This window comes from Eriocheir sinensis, chromosome 28, assembly GCF_024679095.1.
Source record: "Eriocheir sinensis breed Jianghai 21 chromosome 28, ASM2467909v1, whole genome shotgun sequence".
NCBI classification, from domain to species: domain Eukaryota; kingdom Metazoa; phylum Arthropoda; class Malacostraca; order Decapoda; family Varunidae; genus Eriocheir; species Eriocheir sinensis.
Window position 1 is genome coordinate 875,001 of NC_066536.1, and position 17,500 is coordinate 892,500.

Here is a 17,500-nt window from a genome sequence, read left to right on the forward strand (position 1 = left end):
TTTTGACCCCTCTCTCTCTCTCTCTCTGTCTGTCTGTCTGCTCAATCCTGTTCCTCATGTGTTTCCTTCGTAATCTCTTCCTTGTTCCTCTCCTCCGTCTTTTCTTCCCTTCCCATTGCTCTCCCTTGTCCCTCTTTCAATCCCAGCCTATATGTTCTTTCTCACTCCATTCCGTCTCTTTTACTGGTATTATGCTCTCCCTTATTCCTCTCCCATGATATTCCCTTCTTTGCCGTCCCTCATGTCCTATGCTTCCACTCTTTGATTCCTCGTGACGAATGAATAATTTTACCATCATCATTATAACAATAATAAAAATAAAAATAATAATAATAATAATAATAATAATAATAATAATAATAATAATGATAATGAATGAGGAAGGAGATACGAGAAAGAAGAAAGTGGAGGAGACGGAGGAGGTAGGGAAGGGAAGGAGGGAGGAAGACGAAGAGAAATCAAGAGGAATGTATATTTTATTGCGAGAGAAACCATCAGGCCGTGTATGACCTGTCAAGGACGATGCGAGGCGTTCCCAGAGCCCCGAGACTGAGACTGAGGAGCTGAGGCGGGGGCGACGGGGGCTGTCGAGGGGGTGCCTGGCACTCTGGTGGTGACCCCCGCCGCCGCCGCAACACTCCCGGCGACCCTGAGAGGCGCCACGCCAGCTGGGCCGCTGACAGAGGCCACGGCGGCCACCACCATCTGAGAACCAAAGTGCTAATGTGGTGACCAAGATGCGGGGCGGGGCGGCGGCCATTGCAGGGCAAGGCAGGACCAAGCTGGCACTGTCTTGCCCCGTGCCCACCGAGTCTGGCCGGCGGCGGCAGGGCTGTAGGGTCGGTGCTCTCCTGCCTCGTGGCTTGCCGGCTCCGCCTTACCGCCGCACCCGGATCGATGACTGAATTCCAGCCGTCTGCCGCCCCACAGCCTGTGCCGGGCCGCTGTTCCCGCCACCCCCACACCGCGCCCCGCCCCGCCCCGCCCCGCCCCCTCCAGGGCACGGCCGCCACCAGCAGGAGGATCGAGGGAAGCCAGGTAAGGCGGGGCAAGTTACCGGCCGGAGTTAGGTGAGGGCGGTGGCGTGAGTGTGGTGGCGGTGGGGGGCAGGGGGGGCTGCCACGCCGGACTAAGAATAGCGGCGGCGGTGGGCGGGTCCTGCAGCCGGCGACCTGCTGGGTGGCGCTGCTGGGGCTTGGCTGTTGTTGTTGTTGTTGTTGTTGTTGTTGTTGTTGTTGTTGGAGGTGGTGGTGCGGGTGACGGTGCTGGCTAATGGTCTTAGTCATAATGGAGGTGATGGTGGTTGAGGATTGAAAAACAAGAAACTGAGTTACAATCGGATCATGGACATCCACATGTCCACTCGTACACACACACACACACACACACACACACACACACACACACACACACCTGACCTTTAGTTTATACGACAAGGCTGTGGGTTGTGACGCCAGGGGGATGCTTACCCCCCACCTCTCTCTCTCTCTCTTCATATATTTTTTTTTACGCAGGAAGCGACGTCATGATAAATATTGCAAGCAGGGAAAAGGTAAATAAAACAAAGAGTGAAAACGAGCTGAGATTAAGGCAAAGTATGAGTTGAGACAAAAACAAAAATGAATACATGAAACAAACTAAAAATAAAAAAAGACCAATGGGTGTCAATGCAGGACAGAATATATATATATATATATATATATATATATATATATATATATATATATATATTTATATATATATATATATATATATATATATATATATATATATAAGAAAATAAATATTCAAATGAAGAGGGGAGACTAAATACGAGAAGAAAGGGGAAGAAGGTGTGTGTGTGTGGGTGTGTGTGTGTGTGTGTGTGTGTGTGTGTGTGTGTGTGTGTGTGTGTGTGTGTGTGTGTGTGTGTGTGTGTGTGTGTGTGTGACAGTGGGGGGGAAATATGGAGGAAAGAACAGGGAGGATATATATGTAGGAAAGGTAAGTGAAGGGAGGAAAGTTAACAGAGGAGATAAAGTGTTGGAGGACCGGGAGTGGAGGAGGGAATAAATTTAGTCTTAAAATTCTCTCAGTCAGTCAGAGGGCGAGACAGTCCCCTTTGGTCGTGATAAGAGAGAGAGAGAGAGAGAGAGAGAGAGATTCATATTTAGACTTGGTGGGGGTGGGGGTGATAGAGGGAGGGAACTAGTGGTTGGTGGTGGGGGAGTGACATGAAGGTGGAGGGGAAGGGGAGAACGGGTAGGGGGGAGAAGTGAGGACTGAGAGGGGAGGGGAAGGGGAGGGGGAGGACTAGAGGGTGCTAAGGGAAGGGGGGGTGGGCAGAAAAGTGGAGAAGGGGGTGGTAAGTAAGGACTGAGAGGGGAGGGGGAGGGGGTAAATGAGAGGGTGCAAGGGGAAGGGGGTATGGGTGAAGTAACAGGTGTAATGCGTACGGGGGTGGGGGAAGTGAAGGGAAGCGGACAGGTGAGCGGGGTGACAGGTGTGCTGCGGATGGCTTGGGGAGGAGCGGCGGGGAGCAGGTGTGGGGATGAGGGGAGGGGAGCTTGGGGGTGAGAGGTGCGGGGGTGGTGAGGATGGAGTGAAGGTGTCCGGGTGTTAGTTAAGTAAGGTTAGATAAGGTTAGGGAAGGTAAAGTAAGGTAAGGTAAAGTAAGGTAAAGTAAGGTTATGTAAAGTAAGGTAAGGTAGAGTAAGGTAAGATAAGGTTAGGGAAGGTAAAGTAAGGTAAGATAAGGTTATGTAAGATTAGGGAAGGTAAAGCAAGATAAGGCAAAGTAAGGTAAAGTAAGGTAAGATAAGGTTAGGGAAGGTAAAGTAAGGTAAGGCAAAGTAAGGTAAAGTAAGGTAAGATAAGGTTAGATAAGGTTAGGGAAGGTAAAGTAAGGTAAGGTGAAGTAACGTTTGGTGATGTGAGGTGAAGTGAGGTAAAGTAAGGTTAGAAAAGGTAAGGTAAAGTAAGGTAAGGTAAGATGAGGTGAGGTAAGGCTAGGTGAGGTGAGGTGAGGTGAAGTGAGATATGGAGGACACGGGCAGGTGAGTTAGGGTGAACAAATGTAAGGTAAGGTAAAGTAAGGCAAGGCTAAGGCACAGACAGGTGAGGTTAGGTGGGCGGTGATGTGATTACTTCATATTGATTTTTGCGTCGCCTCCTCGCCTTACATAAGCGGGGGGGAGGCAGCGGCTGAGGAAGAGAAGGAAGAGGAGAAGGAGGAGGAGGGCGGCGGCGTCTGCACGCGCCCTCACATACCTGTCCCCGCTGACCCCGACAGGTGAACGGCGGAACGATGAAATATGCTAACAAGCTGTACTACCACTGCTACCGTTACTGCTGCTGCTGCTGCTACTGGCGCTACTACTGCTACACACACACACACACACACACACACACACACACACACACACACACACACACATTAATCAAAATTGAAGCTTACCAGATCACCCAAAGAAATCTAATTTGGCGTCTGTATTTCAATTCACCGTAATCTTTATACTCTCTCTCTCTCTCTCTCTCTCTCTCTCTCTCTCTCTCTCTCTCTCTCTCTCTCTCTCTCTCACACACACACACACACACACACACACACACACAGGTAGGTAACATATTTTCATCCAGTTTCCCTTTTCTTCGTTTATTCTTTGGGCTATTGACAAAAAATAAAAATAAGTATAAAGGATAACAACAGCACCCAGTCAGTTTCCCTTTCTTTGACCTAATCATCAGAGGCCGTAACGTTCGTCTGCTTCCTGTGGCTGCGTAAATAAAGGTCAAAATTATTACGTGTCTCTGTCGCAACCAAGCCAGACCTACCCCTGTCCGGCCTACTACCCTGCCTCCCTCCCTTCCCCCCTCACTCCCTCATTCCCTCTTCCCTCTGCCACAGGAGACGACAATAAAGTAGGTGTTTTAAATTTATGACATCCGTGAATAGTTGGAAACCTCTCTCTCTCTCTCTCTCTCTCTCTCTCTCTCTCTCTCTCTCTCTCTCTCTCTCTCTCTCTCTCTCTCTCTCTCTCTCTCTCTCTCTCTCTCTCTCTCTCTCTCTCTCTCTCTCTCTCTCTCTTGCATCCTCTTGGCCTCTCTTTATCTTCTTCTGTCTTTCCTTCCTTCTCTCCTATTCCTCTTACGCTCTTATCTTTTTCTCTTGTTTTCCTTCTCTATATTTCCTTTCCCTTAACTTCCTTCCTTCCCTTCTCTATTTTCTTTGTTGTTCTGTTATTTTTTCTCTTTCCCGTTCTTCTTGTTTTCCTTCCTTCTTCCCAGCTTCCTCAAACCCACCATTTCTCTCCTTGTCCTCTCCACGCTCCCTCCTGTCTTCCTTCTCCCCACTCCCTTATTTCCACCCCATATTCCCTTCTCCCCAGCATCCATAAAACCACCAATCTGCCTACCTTTCCCCTTTCCCTCCTAACTTATCTCCTCCACACTCCCCCTGTCCCTACCCTCTCTTTCCTCCCCAGCATCTATAAAACCAGCACCTGCCCAGCCCACCTTTCCCCTTTCCTTACCTATCCTCTCCCAACCACCCCTTGTTCCACCCTTTCTTTCCCTTTCCCCACCACCTACCTATGTTCTCCCCACACTCCCTGTCTCCATCCTTTCGTTCCTACTCCCTAGCATTAATAGAAGCACCACCTACATTTCCCATTACCCTTTCCCTTCTTACCTACCCTCTCCCCCACCTCCCTGTCTCCACCTGCCCATTTTCTATCTCCCTCAGCATCACACAGTTACAGAGTTGACAGGTAAGAGGAAGAGATGGGGAGGGAAGGAGATTGAGAGGGAGAAAGATGAGGTCGTCTATATACCCACTCACTCCCCACTCCCCACACACACACACACACCAGACCAACATGAGGAGTCTATAATTAGGTAAGGAGGGGAGGGAGGAGGAAGGGAGGGTGTGTGGGTGAGTGGGTGACAGCTCATGCTTCATCCCGTCTCTTCGTTCCTGTAAGCAAGTCAAGGAGAGGGAGATGGATGGATGGGTTGAATTCTTACCTAAACCATTTTTTTGTATCATTATTTCTAGTTGGTTCTCCATTTCTTATTAGTGTTCCTCATGATTAATGTATATATCTATCTTCTTTCTTCTCCATCTCCTTCGCCTACACCTCTTTTTTTTGTTGAATTCTTACCTAAACCATTTTTTTGTATTATTATTTCTAGTTGGTTCTCCTTTTCTTATTAGTGTTCCTCATGATTAATGTGAATATCTATCTTCTTTCTCCTCCATCTCCTTTGCCTACATTTTTTTTGTTGTTCATTTGAGTTGAATTCTTGCCGAAACCTCCTTTTTCTCTGAGTTTTAGTTCTGTCTCCTTTCCCATTAATTTTCCTCATAATTATTTTGTATATCCATCTTCTTCATCTTCCTTATCTGAAGCGATTTTTTTCTGGTATTTCTTTCTCCTTCCCTTTTTAGTTTTCCTCATATTTTTCTTGCATGTATATTTATCGTTTTCTTCCTTTCCTATACCTACTGCATTTTTTTCCTATATTTCTATTTCTTCTTCCTTTCCTTGTTAGTTTTCCTCATAATTACTTTGTTAATCTACCTTCTTCATCTCCCTTTCCGCCTTCTTTCTTTCATTTATTCTTTTCTTTTCCTTCGCTGGCTCGTTCGTTTTCTTATCTTCTTTTTCTTTTTTTCTTCCCCTTGGTTGCTTGCCTCCTCCTCCTCCTCCTCTCTTCTCCCTCTCCCCATCTTGTCAGTCAGGGCAGAAGAGGAAGAAGAGGAAGGCAGGGCGATAATAATTAAACTTCTCACAGCCCCCTTTGTTCTCTTTCTCCAAGTTTTCTTTGTCCTCTTCATCCTCAAGTTCTTTTTTTCTTAAACTTTATCCCCTTCTACTCCTTCCTTTTTTTTCTTTAACTTCATCCCCTCCTACTCCTCTTCCTTTTTTTTTTCTTTAACTTCATCCCCTCCTACTCCTCTTCCTTTTTTTTCCTTTAACTTTATCTCCTCCTCCACCTCCTCCTCGTCCTATTTTTTTCCCTCTTCATTATATATATTTTTTTCTTAATTTTCCTTCTTCCCTCTTACCTATCTTTACTCCATCCCTTTTTCCTCCTCTCCCTCAGTAATGGTTCTATGTTTTCCCTCCTCATTATAGGGCTTCCTTTTTTTTTTCCTCATCTTTTTTTTCATTCTTGCATTCTTTCCTTTTTCCTCCCTCATACCAATCTTTACCTCATCCCTCTTAACTTCTCCTCTTCCCTCTATATCACACAGTCCTATTTTTTCCCTCTTCCTTATATTTCTTCCTTTTTTCATTCTTTCCTTCTTCTTCCCTAACCTAACCTCAGGCCTTCTTCCTCATCCTCTCTCAATATCACACAGTTCTATTTTTATCTTCTTCATTATATTTCTCCTTTTTTTCATCTTTTTTCATTCTTGCATTCTTTCCTTTTTCTTCCGTCTTACTAATCCTCACCTCAGCCCTTTTTCCCTCATCCTCCCTCAATATCACAGTTCTATTTTTGTTCTCTTCACTATATTTCTTGTTATTTTTCATCTTTTTTTCCTTCTTTCCTTTTTCTTTCCTCTTACCAATCAGTCCTTTTTCCTCATCCTCCCTCCATATCACATTTCTATTTTTGTTCTCTTCATCATATTCTTGTTTTTCTTCTTCTTTCCTTCTTTCCTTTTTCTTTCCTCTTACCTTTCCTCACCTCAGCCCCTTCTCCCTCTCCTCCTTCAGTAGCACACACTTATTACTTCGGAGATATGAAAGAGGAGGGAAAGGATGTGGAGGGAAGGAGACACGGAGAGAAAAAAATAAAAAAAGGCAAGACCGCTACGCATCCTCCTCCTCCTCCTCCTCCTCCGTCTTTACTCTCCTCCTTTTCCCTGTTCCTGTCATTTTCGTAACTTTTTTTCAGCGTTCCTTGCCGCACAAATTAGAGTCTCGGGCTGTCATCATACGCCGCTCCTTTTATAGTTTTTTTCCCCCCTTTTTCATATGCCACGTATTTTTTCTTATATATCTTTTTTCATCCCGCTGACAAGGCGTATTTTTTTCGCTTTTATTTCTTCGTTTGTCCACTTTTGTTTTCAGTCTTTTTTTTTCCTGTGTGTGTGTGTGTGTGTGTGTGTGTGTGTGTGTGTGTGTGTGTGTGTGTGTGTGTGTGTGTGTGTGTGTGTGTGTGTGTGTGTGTGTGTGTGTCAGGTCCATGTGTTTCTCCTCCTCTTTCGTGTCTTTTCTTATCGTTGTCAGTCCTCCTCCTCCTCCTCCTCCTCCTCTTATTTATCTTTTTTACAGTTCTTTGTTTCGCTTCCCTCCGGAGATATTTTGAGGACCTTCTCCCTCCTCTCCCCCTCCCTCCTCTCCCCCTCTCCTCGCACATCTTTTCCTCATTTTCCTCCCCCAACGTTCCCTCCCTCCCTCTTCCTCCTCCCCCCTTCTTCACCTTTCCACATGTTTCTCTCTTTCCCTCCCTCTCTTTGCCCATTTTCTACCCACTCTCTTGCCAATCGTTTCTTCTGCTTTCTTCATCTCTCCCTCTGACTCTCTCCTTGTTTTCATCCCTTCCATTTTTCTTCCTACTCCTTCCTAATCTCCTCATTCATATCTATTCCCTATTCTGCCATTCCCATCCTTATATGTATTCCCATCCATCCGGCTCTCCTATTCCTATTTCTCCACATTTTCTTCTTTCTCCACTTCCTTCTCTTTCCTCTCTTCCCATCCTCCGCTAGTTTTCCCCTCTCTTCTTCCTTCTTTCCTTCCTTCTTTCCCTTTCCTTTCTCCTCTTCCTTCCCTTTCCTCTCTCCCCATTTTGTCCCATTCCTTTAAATTCTATCCTTTTCTCACCCAGTATTCCCCCTCTCCTTCCTTCCTTCCTTCCTTCCCTTCCCTTTCAAGAGCATTCAACATTCATGTCACCCTCTAACCCCCCACCCCCCTTTCTCCCCATGTGGGTCAATTGCCCTTAACAATAATAGAGAAGGGTTGCGGGGAGAAGGGGAGGGAAGAAGGGAGGAGGAAGGGAGAGGAGAAGGGAGCACAAGGAGAGAGTATATAGCTAAGTGAGAGAGGGGGAGGGGGAGGCGAAAGGGAAAGGGGCGATTGATAAACACTACGACAAACACACACACACACACACACACACACACACACACACACACACACACACGCACACACACTACATAATGACAGGATCAATAGCACATTTCACGGCTGAGTGAGAAAGAAAAAAGAATAGAAATACATAGTAGGAAATAAATCAATTGAACTCCTTGACCCCAGCGGCCGCCTCCTCCACCACCGCCACGCCACCACCACCACCACCACCGCCACGCCACCACCACCACCACCACCTCCTCCACCAACGCCACGCCATCACCACAGACCTTTATTCCTGCGCCTACCTGGAACTTACTAACAAGGCAAGGTTCTCCCAACGATAAAAATAACAACAGCAATAATAATAATAATAATAATAATAATAATAATAATAATAATAATAATAATAATAATAATAATAATAATAATAATAATAATAATAATAATAATAATAATAATAATAATAATAATAATAATAATAATAATAGAGAGAGAGAGAGAGAGGTGCAGAAAAAAAAGGTAATGAGGAAAGTAATTGAGGGAGGGAGAGAGGAGAGGTAACGTCCCAGCGTCGCCATTACGATTATGAATGTGTGTGTGTGTGTGTGTGTGTGTGTGTGTGTGTGTGTGTGTCGAGAGAGAGAGAGAGAGAGAACACAAGGTGAGGATGCAATTAGAGAACACACACACACACACGCACAAACGCACAAACACACACACACACACACACACACACACACACACACACACACACACACACACACATCATTCCGTAGCTCAATGGTTAAACCTCTGCCCTGTCAGACTCCGGCCTTGACGGCTGTGGTTCTAGCCCCGATCAGGCCGGGATTTTTCCGCTGAGAAGAAGTGGTTACTGCCCCCCCCCCCATTGAGGGTGTGTAGAGTGTGAAAGTCCCGGCAGTACCCAGGTATCGAGTATAATTTGCTCTAATCGGGAGGGTACTTGCTGAAGATGACGAGTCCAGCTTGTGACCAGGACGTGATGAATTACACACACACACACACACACACACACACACACACACACAAGCAGACGCAACAGTGCACACCAAGACCAAACACACATCGGTATTCAGCACAACACACCACGGCAAGAGTGCGGACTTGTGGACTTGTGTAAGGTTGGAAGAGGTTGTGGAGGGGCGGTTGGGTGGAGGGTCGGCATGGATGTGATGGATGATGCAGTGTGGAGTGGGGGGGTGGAGATGCTAAGATAGAGCAGAGGAGATGAACGGGGGTAGGGTGGTGGTGGTAGTGGATGTGGGTCGTGCAGCGTAACTGTCGGCAGGAGGTGGAGGTGTGGAAGCAGGCAGGAGGTGGAGGTGTGGAAGCAGGCAGGAGGTGGAGGTGTGGAAGCAGAAGCATGAAGAAAAAATTTATATGTGGTTCCCCTCGGCTGAGAATTACCCCAATTTTCTTCTGCGTCTTATTCTTTTTTTATTTTTTTTATTTTTAGTTCCTGCTCTACATTTCTTCACAATTTACTTCCCCTTCCTTTTTTTTTTTTTTTTTCGTCTTTGCATCTTTTAATCTTCCTTATTGTCAACTATCAACACTTTCTTTCTTTACTCCTGCTTTCTCTTCTTCCAGGATAAGTACAGTTCAAGGACTACAAAACAAAAGCAGAGAAATGGAATGCCCCAAGTGAAGGTCGTTGACAGTAGAAAGAAAAAGATGTGTGAGGGAGTGGAAAAGAAAGTCATCCTTTGAAAAAAAAAAAAAAAAAAAAAAAAAATAAAAGAGAAGATGCGAAAAAACGAAAATCAGAAAAGAGCAGATGAAGTCAAGTCAATATTTAGTTGTAGAAGCATCCTGACACCTAGCTATTTACTGGTTGATTGATGGCGCACAGGTTTTCTCAATGCGCGGAGATGAATGTGGAGGAATGTGCTGCGTCTTTTAACTTGGAGAAATATAAGAAACGAGCATCGTGGGTTACTGAACACACAGGTTGAAGACATTCGAATGACGCTCAAGAACAGGAAGTGGGCTTGGGCAGGTCATGGGTGGAGCTGAAAACAGATGGACAACCAGAGGATAGGTATTATTATGCATTCTCATCTCTCTATTTACTTCTTTCCATACCATCCATCCTCCGTCCTCTACCATCCATTCTGTCCATCATTGTCTTGCCCTTCCTTACCTTCCCACACCTTCCCTACTTTTCACAACCCACGATTCTTTCACCGTCATCCCCACTCCTTCCATCCCATCCTTCCCTTCCTTTACCTTCTCTCCATCTCTCCATTTACTTCCTTTCCATACAATCCATCCTCTGTCCCCTGCCATCCATTCTGTCCATCACTGTCTTGCCCTTCCTTACCTTCCCTACTTTTCACAACCCACGATTCTTTCACCCTCATCCCCACCCCTCCACCCCATCCCATCCCATCCTTCCCTTCCTTTACCTTTCACAACACAGGACCCTTTCACTCCATCCCCCACCCCTTCTATCCCATCCATACCTTCTCTTACCTTCCACAACCCATGATCGGCTCACCCCCCACCCTTTACCTCCCACACATTCCTTTACACCCCACCCCATCCCACAACCCTTTTTACTCCCTAACAATATCCACGCGGCCCCACTTTTGCGTCCTCCCCCCCTCCCCCTCTCCCCCAACTCTCCCCTCCTAGGACTTACGCCACGGAATCTACATCGGGGACAATTAAGACATTTATATTCACTTGTCCATTAGGGTCCCCTCCCCCACAGGTGCATCAGGGGCCATTAGCATGAGTCCCACGCCCCGCCCTCAACCCCCCGGAGAGTGTGGCGCCGGGGCAGGCAAGGCGGTCTGGGTGTGTTGGGGTGCACAGACGCAACATGAAGCGGTGGTGATGGTGGTGGTAGTGGTTAGGTAGGAAAGGGGGGACTGGGGTGAGTTGAGTCGCTCCCCCTCCCCTCATTAACACCCCCACCACTACCACCACCACCATCACAAACAACAGCAACACAAACAACACTACCATCACCATAATCATAACAAAATCACCACAGCCACTAACGCAGACAAGCACACACACACACACACACACACACACACACACACACACACACACACACACACACATACATACATCAGGGGAGTGAGGAAGACCAATGCGACCCCCTTATTTGACATGCCCTCCAGAACCGTCCCCCCTCCTCCTCCTCCCAATCTAAACAGAAAATTAAAACATCGGCCGAGTAAAGGAAATATGAATATGAAGCCAGGGAGGAAATTAGGAAATGCACGTTAAGTAAATACGTATTAAATAAACAAACATATAAATACTAATTCAACTGTGGAGGCGAATACTAACAAGAGAGAACGAAATGTATGTATAGACCAAAGTGTGTGTGTGAGTGAGTGTGAGTGAGAGTGAGTGAATAAGTGAGTGAGAGTGAGTGGTTCTGAAATAAAGAAAGAGAGAGAATAAGATGAATGTGAGAGGAAAAGGGAATGTGTGAGGAGGAATAAGTGAGTGAGTGAGTGTGAGTTCTCCGTATGTATAAAGAGAAGTGAGAATGAGTGAGTGAATGTGAGGAAAGGAGTGAATATGTGAGTGAGTGAGTGATTGAATGAATGAGTGTGAGTTCTTTACCCCGTATGAATAAACTACAGAAGAGAGTGGATGAAGGAGTGAATAAATGAATGATGAGTAAGTGAATTGCATAAAGACAGATTTTTCAAACGTCGTATTAGTATTCCTTAAGTCTGTGGCTAGTTTGGCTTTTTAATTCCCTTTCTAGGACGGAGTTAGTTAAAAAGTGTTGGATTTTTCGGAGCTAACTCGATATATTACAAACGCAGTCGTAAGCAGTGATATGATTCGGGTCGTATTAAAAGACATTTCGCCGCCCAAGAACACCTATTTGACAAGGCTTTCGCAGGAGTTGTGGGCATTTCCAGTAGTAGTTTTATGACCCTGGTGGTAGTTTGACCCTTCTTCTGTACCCTGAGCCTAAGAAAACACTCATTAGAACCTGATTGATATCCCCCTTTGACCTCTAGAAATAACTGATGTGAGAAGGGAAAGTGTCTTGTAATACCAGCCTTTGAAAGAGTCGCCAGAACCAACTAACCACGCCTTGAATATCGGGACAATAAAAGGCCAAATCAGGCACATCAATTTTTATGAAGACAGACGTGTGAGCGAGTGAGTGCATGAATAAGTGAGCGAGTGAGTGCATGAATGAGTGAGAGTGTGAGTGAGTGTGCCAGTGAGTGTATGAATGAGTGAGTGTGTGTGAGTGTACGAGTGAGTGCATGAATGAGTGAGTAAGTGCAGTGAATAAGTGAGTGAGTGAGTGCATGAATAAGTGAGCGAGTGAGTAGATGAATAAAAGTGAGTGAATGCATGAATAAGTGAATAAGTGAGTAAGTGAGTGCATGACTAAGTGAATGAGTGCATGAAGAAGTGAGTGAGTGCATGAAGAAGTGAGTGAGTGAGTATGAGTTCTCAACGCCGTAACAACACAAGCTAAATGTGATCTTAAGCACCACCTGAGAGCGGCCGTGAGTCATATGTACCCTCCCCCCTCATCTCCCCTTCCCCCTCCCCCTTACCTCACCTGGCCAGGGATAATGAGGAAGGAGAGAGAGAGGGGAGAGGGAAGAGCAGGGATGAAAATTAGGGCAAGGGGAAAGGAACTAGCGGTGAAGAGAGAGGAGAGAAGGAATGAAGGCAGAGGGAAAGGAATCAGGGGAGACAGAAAATATATGATAAAAAAGATAAGGAATGGAAATGATAAAGAAAGGTAAAGGTAGGGAGGAATGGTGAAGGAAAGGGGAGGAGGGGAAGGGAAAGCGCGAGGAAATATGATAAAGAAAATAACTGGAAGAGGATGTAAGGAGGGGAAGGAAAGGGAAGAGAAAGGAGAGATGGTGGATGAAGAGGAGGAAGAGGAGGAGGAGGAGGAGGAGGAGGAGGAAAGAGGCAGTGATGATATGGTTGGAGAAATAAGAGCAACAGGAGGAGGAGGAGGAGGAGGAGGAGGAGTTGGGGGTAGTGGTGGAGGCAGCATTGATGGTGGTAGTGGTGGAGGAGGAGGAGGAGGAGGAGGAGGAGGAGCAGCAGCAGCAATTTCACTTCCATTCAGGATGGCGACTGAACGACGCCCGGCCAGCCATTCACACTCCCTTGCTCCCCTTGCCTCCCCTCCCCTTCTTCCCTTGCTCTCCTTTCCTCCCCTTCCTTGCATGCTCTCCTTTCTTCCCTTCTCCTTCCTCCCTTGCTTCTCTTTCCTCCAATTCCATTTTCTCTTTTCCTCCTCTCCCCTTGCTCTCCTTTCCTCCCCTTCCTTGCTCTCCTTTCTTCCCTTCTCCTTCCTCCCTTGCTCCTCTATCCTCCCCTTCCATTCTCTCCTTTCCTCCCTTCTTCCTCCTTTGCTCTCCTTTCCTCCCCTTCCTTGCTTTCCTTTCCTCCCCTTCCTTGCTCTCCTTTCCTCCCTTGCTCCCCTTTCTTCCCTTCTCCTTCCTCCCTTGCTCCTCTTTCCTCCCCTTCTTTGCTCTCCTTTCTTCTTTTCTTTCCTCCCTTCTTCCTCCTTTCCTCTCCTCCCCTCCCCTTGGTCTCCTTTTTCTCCCCTCTCATGCTTTCCTTTCCTACCTTCTTCCTCCCTTGGTCTCCTTTCCTCCTTTCTCCCCTATAGGAATGGAAGAAAAGAGGGAAGGAAATGAAAGCAGGGTAGGAGGGAAGGTAACGATGAAAGGAGGTAAAATATTTAAAAGAGGAAGGACGAAAGGAAGAAAGCGGGGAAGGAGAAGGAGGAGGTAAACTAAGAAAAAAAAGTAGCAGATGAAGGAGTTTGAGGTGGAGCGTAAGGCAGAGGTAGGCAGGTAGAGAGGCCAGTTCCAAAGAAGATGAGTAGGAAATTAGGCTGGTCAGTGGACAGGTAGATATGGGAAAGCCGGTTAGGTAGGTAGGTAGATAGGAAGAGAGGCCGGTTGTTGGGTAGATGAGTAAGGAGGTTGGTCAGTGGACAGGTGGTAGAGGAAAGCCGGTTAGGTAGGTAGGTAGATAGGAAGAGAGGCCGGTTGTTGGGTAGATGAGTAAGGAGGTTGGTCAGTGGACAGGAGGTAGAGGAAAGCTGTTTAGGTAGGTAGGAAGGAAGGTAGGTACGCAGGTAAGAAGGTAATAAGTCAGTAGATAATTAAGTAGGTGGAGAAGTAGTTAGGTAGGTAGGTAGATAGGTGGGCAGACAGGACGAAGGCAGGTGGAAGAGGAAGGCGGTGCGGGGAATAGGTTCAGCTCAGCCGGTCTATCGATCCACCTGTAATACTGACATTTGACGTGGGAAAACAGGGGGGAAGGGGGTGCATGGGGGGGGGAGGGGAAGAGGGAGGGGGGAGTGTGGAAGAGAGGGGAGGGAAGTGGTAAGAGCAGTGTGGAAGGAGGGATGGAGTGAGGGGGGACGCAGTGTGTGTGTGTGTGTGTGTGTGGGTGCGTGGAAGGGAGAGGTGGAAGATGGTAACGTCAGTGTGGTAGAGAGGTAGGCAGCGATGAGGTAGGGAAGGGGTTTAAGTAGAATGATTAAGGATATAGGGAAGGGAAAAAATAAGAGAAGGGATAGAATAGGAAAGGAAGGACAGGAGTAGAGTGATTAAGGATGAAGGGATGGGAGGAAGGGAAAGGAAGGGAAGAACAGATAGGAAAAATTAAAAGGATAAGGGAAGGAAATGGAAGGAAGATACATGAAGTGCAGGGAATGTAAATGAAAGAAAAGGATGATAAGTGGTGTGAAGGGAGAAAGGGAAAGGAAGGGAAGAAAAGATAGGAAAAATGGAAAAGATAAGGGAAGGAAATGGAAGGAAGTGAAGGGAATGTAAAAGAAAGAAAAGGATGATAAGTGGTGTGAAGGGAAGAAAGAATAGGGAAAACAGAGCAAAGAAAGGAGAGGGAAGGGAAGGAAGGGAGGGAGGAAAATAAGACAGCGAGGAAATGGAAATAGTGACGGGAGATTAAATTACAGGCGGAGAAAGCAAAGTGATGAGATGCTACGAAATGGAAAGACGCCATGAAGAACGCGAGTATAGGTAAGGTGTATGTAGGCAAGGTGAGCACAGGTAAATATAAGTAAAGTAAAGCAAGGAAAGCCAAGTAAAGAGAAGCAAAAATAAATAAAAAGAAAAGAGGACGGACGATATAAAGGAAAATCATAAATCATCGTGGCAAAGATAAAACGACAAGACCAAGAGAGAGAGAGAGAGAGAGAGAGAGAGAGAGAGAGAGAAAGCACGCAATAAAAGAATAATAAAAAGGGGGAGACGAAACAAGCACACACAGGCACCCCCGCATCTCTCTCTCTCTCTCTCTCTCTCTCTCTCTGTGTCAACAATGCACTCACGCTTGCAATTACTATCTGGCAACTCCGCTCTATGTAAACAAGAAGCCTTTCTCTCTCTCTCTCTCTCTCTCTCTCTCTCTCTCTCTCTCTCTCTCTCTCTCTCTCTCTCTCTCTCTCTCTCTCCTTCATATATCTTCCCCAGCAGAATCTTTTGATATCGATAGTATTCACACACACACACACACACACACACACACACACACACACACACACACACACACACACACACCCGGCTCAAAGGCTTCCCTCAGACACACAAACACACACACAAACAGACAGGTGCGACAGGTGAAACGAGCGCTCATCGAAAACCGAGAAAACAGGATTCAGATTCAGAGCCGGCGAGAGAGAGAGAGAGAGAGAGAGAGAGAGAGAGAGAGAGAGAGAGAGAGAGAGAGAGAGAGAGAGAGAGAGAGAGAGAGAGAGAGAGAGAGAGAGAGAGAGAAGGGAGGGAAGGGAGAACACATGAACATAAGGAGTTTGCAAAAAAGCCGGGCGGTCAACGCGAGGCAGCTCCTGTAAACCCCTGTAAACCTATCACTTACCATCTGTCAGAGCCGTCCATATATTTACCCTGCGACCCTTAGCAAGCTCAAAGAAAGGACGGAGGGAGGGAGAGGGAGGAAAGAAAGGAAGAAAAGGAGGTGAGGGAGGGAGAGATAGAAGGGGAGGAAGGAAACCGAGGGAGGGAGAGAGGTAGAGAGGGAGGAGAAGGAAGGCAAGGCAAGGGCAAGGCAGGGAGAGGGAAGAAGGGAAGGAAGGAGAATAGGATGCAAAGGGGGGAAATATGGAAATGAGGAGAATGAGAATTAAGGAAGGATGTGAGGGAGATGATGAGGTAGGATACGTAAATTGAGAGAGAGAGAGAGAGAGAGAGAGAGAGAGAGAGAGAGAGAGAGAGAGAGAGAGAGAGAGAGAGAGAGAGAGAGAGAGAGAGAGAGAGAGAGAGAGAGAGAGAGAGAGAGAGAGACCGACCCTGTGTACTCTAAAGCTACCTCAAGGCTCGCCAGCTTCCCCTAATTATTGACAGGTTGTAAAAACGAGGTGGTCGCTTTAATGTCGGGTTGTGTTGTGGCGAGACAGTGTGGAGGCGCCAGAGACCCCCCCCCTGCCCCCCAACCTTTCTCCCCCCCTAATGCCTCCCCGTCACCGCTACGCCTCTTCCTCTAAACCTCCCCTGTCGCCCCTTCTCCCCATTTCCTTTATGTTCCCTCCTTACTTCTTCTTCCCTGTTCCTCCCTCTGTTGTCCCTTCCCTTCCTGGTCCATCTCTCGTCCTCTCCCCATCTAAACCACCCCTTACCACTCCCCTTCCCTCCTCCATCTCTCCTTTCTCCCCCTCGTTCCCTCTTCCAAACCACCCCCTACCACTCCCTTCCCTTGTGCCTCTCTCCCCAACCTACCCCCCCTTCATCACCACGCCAGGCCCTTATGCTCTTCCTAGAACATTTCCCTCCCCCCTGCCCCACCCCTCCCCCTTTGAGACATGTTCCCCTCCGGCTCTGGAGCGTGTCTGGCGAGATGAAACGGTGTGTTTGCCTTGAAGGTGACAAGGTAGTGAGTGCGGTGGGTGAAGGAGGGAGGGTGATGGTAAGGAAGGGAGGAATGGGGTGGTCGGTCAGGGAGGAACGAAGGTCGATTGGGTGGTGGTGGTGGTGGTGGTGGTAGTGGTGTGGTGGATCCTGGTGGTTGGCGTTTGCGGCGGTGGTGGGTTGGAAAGTATAAAAACAAGCTGTTGATTGAAGTGGAGAGATGAGTTGAGTGAGGACTGAAGTGGAGAGAGGGAGTGGGTGACAGTAGTGGAGGAGAGGTGGAGGGGAGTGGTGGTGGGGTGGAAAGTGTAAAAAGGAGGTGATGGATGGAGTGGTGGTGACTGAAGTGGAGAGATGGAGCGAGTGGTTGGGAACTGGTGGGGAAAGAGATTTATTAAGTGGGAGTTGAAATGGGGAATGGGAGTGAGTGGGAACTGAAGTGGAGAGAGAGGGCGTGGAGAGAGGAGTGGGTGATGTGCAACGGTGGTAGTGGAGAGGTGGAGTAAGAGAGAGGGAGTAAGTTGGTGACAGTGGTGGTGATAGAGGTGG

The 17,500-nt window shown here is 47.2% G+C and overlaps 2 protein-coding genes across 2 annotated transcripts in view; both read right to left on the reverse strand.

Moving 5' to 3' along the window:
• The window catches only part of LOC127004353 (uncharacterized), a 115,982-nt gene that overhangs the window by 97,813 nt on the left and 669 nt on the right, over nt 1-17,500 (reverse strand). The window lies entirely within an intron of this gene.
• The window catches only part of LOC127004352 (ski oncogene-like), an 82,871-nt gene that overhangs the window by 2,965 nt on the left and 62,406 nt on the right, over nt 1-17,500 (reverse strand). The window lies entirely within an intron of this gene.